This window comes from Mytilus galloprovincialis, chromosome 7 (assembly GCF_965363235.1).
Source record: "Mytilus galloprovincialis chromosome 7, xbMytGall1.hap1.1, whole genome shotgun sequence".
In the NCBI taxonomy this organism is placed as follows: domain Eukaryota; kingdom Metazoa; phylum Mollusca; class Bivalvia; order Mytilida; family Mytilidae; genus Mytilus; species Mytilus galloprovincialis.
This window is the reverse complement of record NC_134844.1, coordinates 78,707,513-78,715,708: the sequence shown is the minus strand read 5'-3', so window position 1 is coordinate 78,715,708 and position 8,196 is coordinate 78,707,513. Positions and strand designations below refer to the sequence as shown.

The 8,196-nt window shown below is 31.0% G+C and overlaps 1 long non-coding RNA gene across 1 annotated transcript; it reads right to left on the bottom strand.

The window, feature by feature from the left end:
* Nucleotides 1-404: 404 nt before the first annotated feature.
* Nucleotides 405-7,704, bottom strand: LOC143083731 (uncharacterized). Its single transcript, XR_012980862.1, has 4 exons — nt 7,437-7,704; nt 6,438-6,670; nt 5,995-6,253; nt 405-4,929 (listed from the first exon to the last, which is right to left on the bottom strand). It is a non-coding gene; the product is annotated as an uncharacterized LOC143083731 (long non-coding RNA).
* Nucleotides 7,705-8,196: the final 492 nt, after the last annotated feature.

Genomic DNA, 8,196 nt, shown 5'->3' with positions numbered 1-8,196 from the left:
CTGACGGCCTGACTGACAGAGGTAAAACTTATACACTAACTTGTTTTTTTAAAGCAGGATACAATTAGTAGTAGAACGTTTTCTAAAATCATAAGATACTAAAGAAGTCATTTAATCTGTTATTTTATGGACAGTGTCTTACTTGGATTGTGACAATTTGACTTAGAATGAGTTTGCATAGCGGATAACTCAGCATAGCAGGAGACGCTTAGTTTTTTGTTGCGTCTGTTCTTCCTCCTTTTACGATTCAATATTTTTTTTGTTTGTAACCTTTGTCTATTTTGTGTACAATTAATAAGATTTGAACATCGAAGAACTAGTGCTGTTTTATCTGCTATGCAAACTCATTCTAAGTCAAATTGTCACAATTAATAAAAGTAACCAATATATGTCTAAGTATAAAACAAAATAATGCATACAGAGCTGACAATAAGGTTTATTTCTTTTTTCAAATCTTTATTTCAGAAATAAGTTAAGTGCTATAAATACTTGCAAGTTATATCTTAGACATACAACAATTCTAAAGCAGAACAACACTCAGACAAAAATCGAATTGGTGATTTATTGATGTTTGCAGGGTAAAATATTTCGTTGGACTTCATTTGAATGAGGGTACTTATATTATACCTATTCTAACAGGTTTTTTCACCAACGTTTATTTATGCTCTAGATAAAAGTTTCCATTACTTGTTTATTTTGTAGATGTATCATTATTTATTATATGGTTGCACTAATTTTATTTGGAATCCATATTAAATCATAGAAACAATGATATAAATCCAAACGATCAACGGTTCTGTAATGTGGAGTAACCAAATTGCATCCATGCTTAAATTCACATCCTTAAAGTTGAATAACAAATCTTTTGTTTTATTTCTTCAAATATGTTTAACAATTTGACATAAGTCCATGTTTACTCTTCATTTTTTAGAAATTAATGCTTGAAACTTATTTTATTTTCTAATTTTTAAAAGATGACTTTTTGAAAACGTCAAATACACTTAGTAACTCATTAAGTCAGACGTACGTTTGGCAATATAAAACTCGTTAATCATAAAAAAAACAGTTCAATATCTGACCAATAAAAGAGGACATATCATTAAAAAGTTGCAATTATCATTATCGACATCATTCAAAGGTATAACATGTCAATATGGAGAGACTGAATCGTGAAAAAGAAAGTTTCAAAATTGATCAAAATAAAAATAAGAGTAGCTTGAAAAATATTTAGCCATGTAAACGATGGATTGCCCAAACGGGGAAAGACACAAAGGGGGCTATGAAAAGTCTGGTAAAAGATGCTGAGTTGCAAACAATATGAGTATATGCGAAACTCTTTGTATTGTTCCCACACTTTTAACAAAATTAGATACAAACAACAAGGAATAACATTGATGTAAATATGAATAGCACAAAATGCAAAGAAAAAGCTAACTAAAATTAACATAATTGACCAACTTGTTGGAGTTGCAAATGTAAAGGTTATAAATACCATTCTTAGAATTAACTTACGAACAGGAGGATAAAATATTCTTCCAATATATGTAAACAAGCAAAAGTATAAAAACTTGAATGGAAATGGAATGAACATAAACCAGTCTGAATGGTATATTTGCTTTAAACTTAAACTTGTATCAATAAATAAAACAAGTGAGTTCATAAAACAAAAGTCTAAAATAATAAATTTCAGTATTTCAAATTTTGACTGTTTAAAGAAATAAATATATGTCAAATCAAAAGCTGTTGCCAAATGAACATACATATAGTAAAAGCCTTCAAAGGGAATTGATTTGTTTGTAGATAGAATTTTTTTTTGCAGTGCCAAAGTAACATTAAAAAACAATACATAATAAATTGACAAGACATGAATGCAAATGAACAATTGTAAGTACATGTTCTGATTGTTTTCAATTCTATCCCAAGATAAGTCTGGAAAATAGTTGTTTTGTGAGCTAAGATTAATATCACTATAAAACGAAAATATCTCTTTATTGGTTTCTTGCATCCGTAGCGCCTGTCTTGGTTTATCTTTAACATCGGTATTTGAATAATTGTGAAATTGACTTATACATGTAGAAGCATTGTTCATATTGTGCATTACATCAAAGTTTTGAAACCTTGTACATACAAAGTATGAAGCTAAACATAGAGTTATGACCAGAAGGAATGAAATGATTGTCATTAAAACAAGAACTACAGTGCCTTGTTTCGATGCATTCATTGAATGTACATCCAGAAATAGTTTTACTCTATATGATCTATTGTTAAACGCAACATCAGACGGCTTGCAACCATTAATGTTATAAAATAATGGGTTAGCTCCTCTTTTCAGAAGCCTTTTTATTAATTCTATGCTGTCATCTTGACTTTCATTAGATGCAGCAGCATGAAGATGGGTATTACCTTCATTGTCAGGTAAATCAATCTTCCTTCGGAACCTTATAACGGAAAAACAAAAGAAAAGAATATTCATGCAAGTTACATAGATCAAGGCAAATACAGATGGGCGCCAGTTTTTCATATCGTTGGGAATTTTTTTCATGAAATCCTGATAAACTGGAAAGTTATTCATGAATGGCGTCCAATTATTTTCTTTATCTTGTTCAAAGTCAATGTTATTTTCCATTATCACTTCATTTGTGTAGAGCCATAGGTTGACCACGTTATTACGAACATCCCTAACACTTGTTGCTAGATCTTTACAATAAGTGATGTCTTCTGTAGGTTGATGTCGTGATACGGTTGAAATCATTTGAGAGGTCTGTTTCTTTAAACAATGCTCGTATTGTAATAAAGAGCCACTTAACTGTTCATTGCAAGGAAAGTGTAGAAGTGATTTTTCATCAAGGTTGCCTGTATAATCTGCTGCGTCTTTGTTAATTAAAAAATCAACGATTTCATAATTACACAAGATAAAAGCTAAATGAAGAGGACTCCATCCAATTTTGTCTCTTTTGTCAATAGCCGAAAACAGATCATTAAATTTTAAAGCTTTTTTATGACTTTTGTCTGACGACACATATCCTTTAATAATAGTTTGGAAAATACACTTCATCATTGTGATGTCATTATTATATGCAGCAAAATGAAAAACCGACCAACCATTTTTTGAAACCAAGTTTATGTTATAGATCTTTAAAAGCTTTTCTGCTTGTTCAATGTTTGAATAATAAACAGCTTTATGCAGCGGGTTCTGCTTTGAATCTTCTTCAACTAAGAACGCATGCGTTTTCAGATTTTTTGTTGTAATTGCATAGAAAAGCGGTGACTTTCCATCATGAATAAAACTCATGCTAATTCCATTTATTGATAAAAATGGTAACAATTTAGTGTGTCTGCCATTTATTACAATTCTCTGCAAGGCATATTGACTTTCGGTAGAATTAACATCTGCACCACTTTCGAGCATTCGTTTTATAATTTCTTTGCAACCGCCTAATAAAGCTAGTGAGAACATAGACTTATCTGCTCGAAGGTATTTTTGTTGTTGCTTTTGTGAAATGTTTTTCCAAAAGTAGTTGAAAAAACAACAACGACCAGTGGCTATGACCCAATGAAACAATGTTTTGTCTGTAGGAAAAATCTCTAAGATTGCAGCAACTGCTTCCATAGCACCGTCTTGTCTATATACGGGATCAAAACGCAACCATTTCAAAAAAGCTTTATCATTGATTTTCTGTTCCATAATCCTTTTTTTAGATACATAGTGTCCACTGTCTATTACCTTGCCAATAACTTTAACAAATGATTCTTCTTTAATCGGTTGGCTGGATAATACATACATGAAATTACCTTTCTTTAGTTCTGCTATATATCGGTTAGCTAAATGGCAAAAAGAGTCCTCTTGCAATACAATTACATTTTGATCATCGTTGGCCTGTGGAGATATAACCCTTACTCTTTGCATAAGAAATTGACAATCACAACATTCTAAAAATACACATAAATTCACCTTTGCAAAATGAAAACTAATAGCTTCTAGAAAGGAATCGTGTAAAAAGGTAATTTTTCCAGAAATGTTTTTTATATACACGCCTTCTACAGATATCAAACTTTCAAATAATGTCTGCCTTGAAATATTACGAAGAAGACCACATGCCTCAGAGATCATGCTTAAAATGTGCCCGCTTTGTTCCTTGTTTGAGCAATCAGATACGGAAAACATAGTTACACTAAACTTTTGTATGAAAATCATGCATATTACTAATGAACAATATACTTCTTTGTTTCTTTGATGCAGTTTCGTAATCTCATCATTTAGATAATTGAATGGTTTTTGAAAGAACTCTGATTTGCGCTGAAACAATTTGTCACTTGTTGTAAAAACATGACATAATAGAGGAAAGGCAAAGTTCGCTTTACAACATTCTCTGCATTCCTCATCGCTCATATAGTTTTGCCTATCAGTGTAAATTAAATGATTTTTTAAAATCGATAATTTTTCCTCGCTTAAAAGACAGTTGTTTTCATGGTCTAAATCCATGACATAAGCTTTGTCGCTCAAAATAGTTTTCGCCGACTTGAATTTTTTATCAATAGCCAAAACATTTCGCAATGTACAAATTAGTGTTGCATTATTGTCAGTAAATAAAGCTGATAGTTTCGAATCTAGTCTTTCCCATTGATTGACATAGGAATCGCTTACTGAGTATTTCCCTACTGCATCGTCCATCACAAAGATTTGCTTTGTTTCTTTACATCTATATTCCAATATTTGTTCAACAGATTCCACTGGAACAACATCATAACCGAATGTAAGCCATTTTAAGGCTACATTGTGAGCCATTGCAGATTTTCCCGAACCAGAATAACCAACTATCATGACAATATTTTCAGATTTTAACCGATCATATACCTGTTTTGTAGCTCTAGTCACAAAAAAAGTTTCGTCATCTTTTCTCCATTTGTTAATCAAATCTTTAATATTATCTGAAATGTTATTGAAATCTAATAAAAGTTTGCTTTGATGGATCTGTACCCTGTTAGTATCTATTTAATTTAGTTTTTGTTTTAGACGTGTTAGGGATTTTAGTTCCTGTCGAAATGTTCATCAAATAGAACTTTGTGTGTTTTAAACACTATAATATTGTAGTCATTGAAACCCTTTGAAAAATAAGATAATAAACATACCGAACCCCAAAGAAAATTCAAAACGAAAAGTTCTTGTTTTCCTTAACGATATTTGATTGTTTTATTGGCATTTCTACTGACCTCCAACCCCTCCCAATATATATTAAGATGTGGAACCTGTTAGAAGAACCTGTTTTAGAAAGATAACAATGGACAAAAATAGTACTTTTGCAAATTATACCTTAAATTGACAATATTTTTAAAACCAATTAATTGTTTTATGTAACCTGCAAATATTTGTCTTTATCTTCAGTAGAAGTTTATTTCGGTGAAACATGCAAAATACTTTCAATTGTTGTTGTTATTGTTTATCAATGTATTATATATGCATAAGTATATCACTGTTAATTTGTGTACCAGCAGAAATCTTAAGATCTGGAATTAGAGAAACTGTTTAGAACTCAAAAAATCTTTATTCGGTTTCTGAATTAGTTATTATTACTTTCAGGAAATCTTAAGCACCATACACTCATAACATCATAAATAATGTGTCAACTTGACAAACAACTGACAGATTCAGCAAGTTTTCTGATCCTGAAATTTGTACTCACTTTGTACTTGTTTTTTTTTCTTCAAATGTATCATATGTTTTTAAGTGTATCTATCGTTAATTAGTTCCAAAGCTACAAATTTAATGCCACTGTTTTAAACGCCGGACGTGCATTTTGTCTACAATATACGCATCAGTGTCTAATGAAAACGATTTAAAGTCCAATTTAAGTACAAACTGGATAGTATTATAACTCATCTGAACAATAATTAAAGGGACTGAAGCTCAAACGATAAAAATTGATCACAACAACATGTTCCTCTTAAAAAGCTATTTTGTCTACAGTTGTATCTTACTATCTTATTACAACCAACCTGATATATTTTTTGGTAGATAGCCATCTTTATAATAGTAAAAGTCACTTCGAACATTTTCTAGTTGTAATTCAGTTCTCCTGAGTACTTTTTTCATGTGATTGTTTTCATCTTCAACCAATGTGAGGTCACTTTTCATTTCATCGATCTCAGTCGATAAGGATGTCACAATATCACCATTATACGAGCCATCGAGGTCGCAATGCAAAATGTCTATAATACCACGAGGGCTGTGTCCACCATTAAAGCATATTATTGCCTGCAATTGTCAAGTATAATGGGATGAAAAGAATTCGAAATATTAACAAAAAAATCTATTAAATAAATAAATCAAGTTCATTATAACCTATAATTTTTTAAAACTTAAAATATCGATAAAGATATGCAATACTTTGATTTCAAACACATTTATAATCACACAGCTATCTGTATAAAGTACATACCTCACTTAATGCTTTCCATTTGTCCTGAAAATCGATGTTATTCAAGTTGTTTTCAATTGAATGTGCTATCTCATTGCGAAAGTACTTTATTCGTGCTAAATAAGCCCCCGGAGATTTGTCATTTGGATTAGGTAGATTGTCCCATCCTGTTACTGGTGGATATATCCCTGGTAATGGTATATTTCTTAGCAAACACACTATTAAAGTCACATCAAAATTTGCTGAGGACGTATCTACAAGGAAAACAATATGTCGTATTACTCATTTTAACAAGTCACAATGACAAGTAGCGAATGATATTAATTTTATGAAACGTATGTCCATTTTTATTCATTCAAGTTAAACGTGTCTAATTGTACAATTTTAAATATTACAAGTATGAAAACAATTGCATACCTTCTCCATCCCTGGCGAACAGCTTTGTAGAAAGCAACACTTTTAAGGAGAACGTTAAATTTATTGTTGATTCATAAATCTTTTTTCAATACCGTTATTTGACAATATTTTAATAATATTTAGAGCTTAAAACAACCACATGTGAGCCTACATTTTTATATAACGATTAAATTATAATTGTAAGCCAACTCAATGTCTGGGTATTGAGTGTATTAATTATATTGATATGCATTTTTATAATGTTATTTTGTCAGTTTTTAACGAAATATTTATGCATTAGTGACTAAAGATGTGATGAATGTAGGACAAATATTAGAATGTTTTTGCAGTTTTCATGCTTTACATGAAAATGTTCACATACCCTGAAAGAATTCAATCAACAATTTTGTCAAGACAGTGATAAATGCTTCTTTTTATTAAATTTTCAGTTAATGTGTAATGAGCGAAAGTATCCCTTGTCCATTTAATGTTATGTAATGTAATTTACTTGACCTTAAGTAGCAAGCGGATATGTCTTTAAGCCTTATAGTTTTTCTTTTTGCAATAAACTATCAAAGATACTAGATTTCGTATAGCGAACTCCAATATATATAATATAGATACCAGTGGGTCCAATTGGTACTGGAGTGACTTTGGGTGGCCATATTGTTCCAGGTATTCTCTGTAATATATTCAGTTGTGTAGCGTTGATAACTTTCTTTTTTACAAGATTTGAGATTTTCGATGTATATCTGTTGATTGTGGTAGCTAAGCTTGTAGGAGGTATAAGACTGTCAAAGTAGTTTCGAAGTGCATCAGGTACCACCCTGACATTAAGCATGGAAAATCTCCAGTAGTTTTTCTCCTCAGCAGTTAGTCTTAGTAAAGACACTGTCATGTCTTTCTAAATGAATATAAATATACAAAAAAAATGTGGTATGATTTCCGATGAGACAACTATTCACAAGAGGTCATATTGCACATATTGCCCATATATTAACAGCTATAGGTTATCGTACAACCTTCAACAATGAGCAAATTGCATACCGCATAGTTAGCTTTAAAAGGCCCCGAAATGACAAATGAAAAACATTTCAAATCAGACAAATAACGGCCTAATTTATGTACAAATATGAACGAAAAACAAATATGGTCATCTGAGGTCAACTCGATGTCTTCCAACTGGAATCTAAATCTATTTTTGTATTATACATATAGATGTTTTACTCACAATCCATAATAAATGTCTACGGGTGTTACCTTTTGTCAAGAATATGCCAACATTCAGAGAATATTTCAATTTGTATGTGTGGTCCTTTTTTAGGTCTTTAGTTTATGTCTCCGAATTTTTAATATATCGCCATGATCATTTCTAGTCCATTCA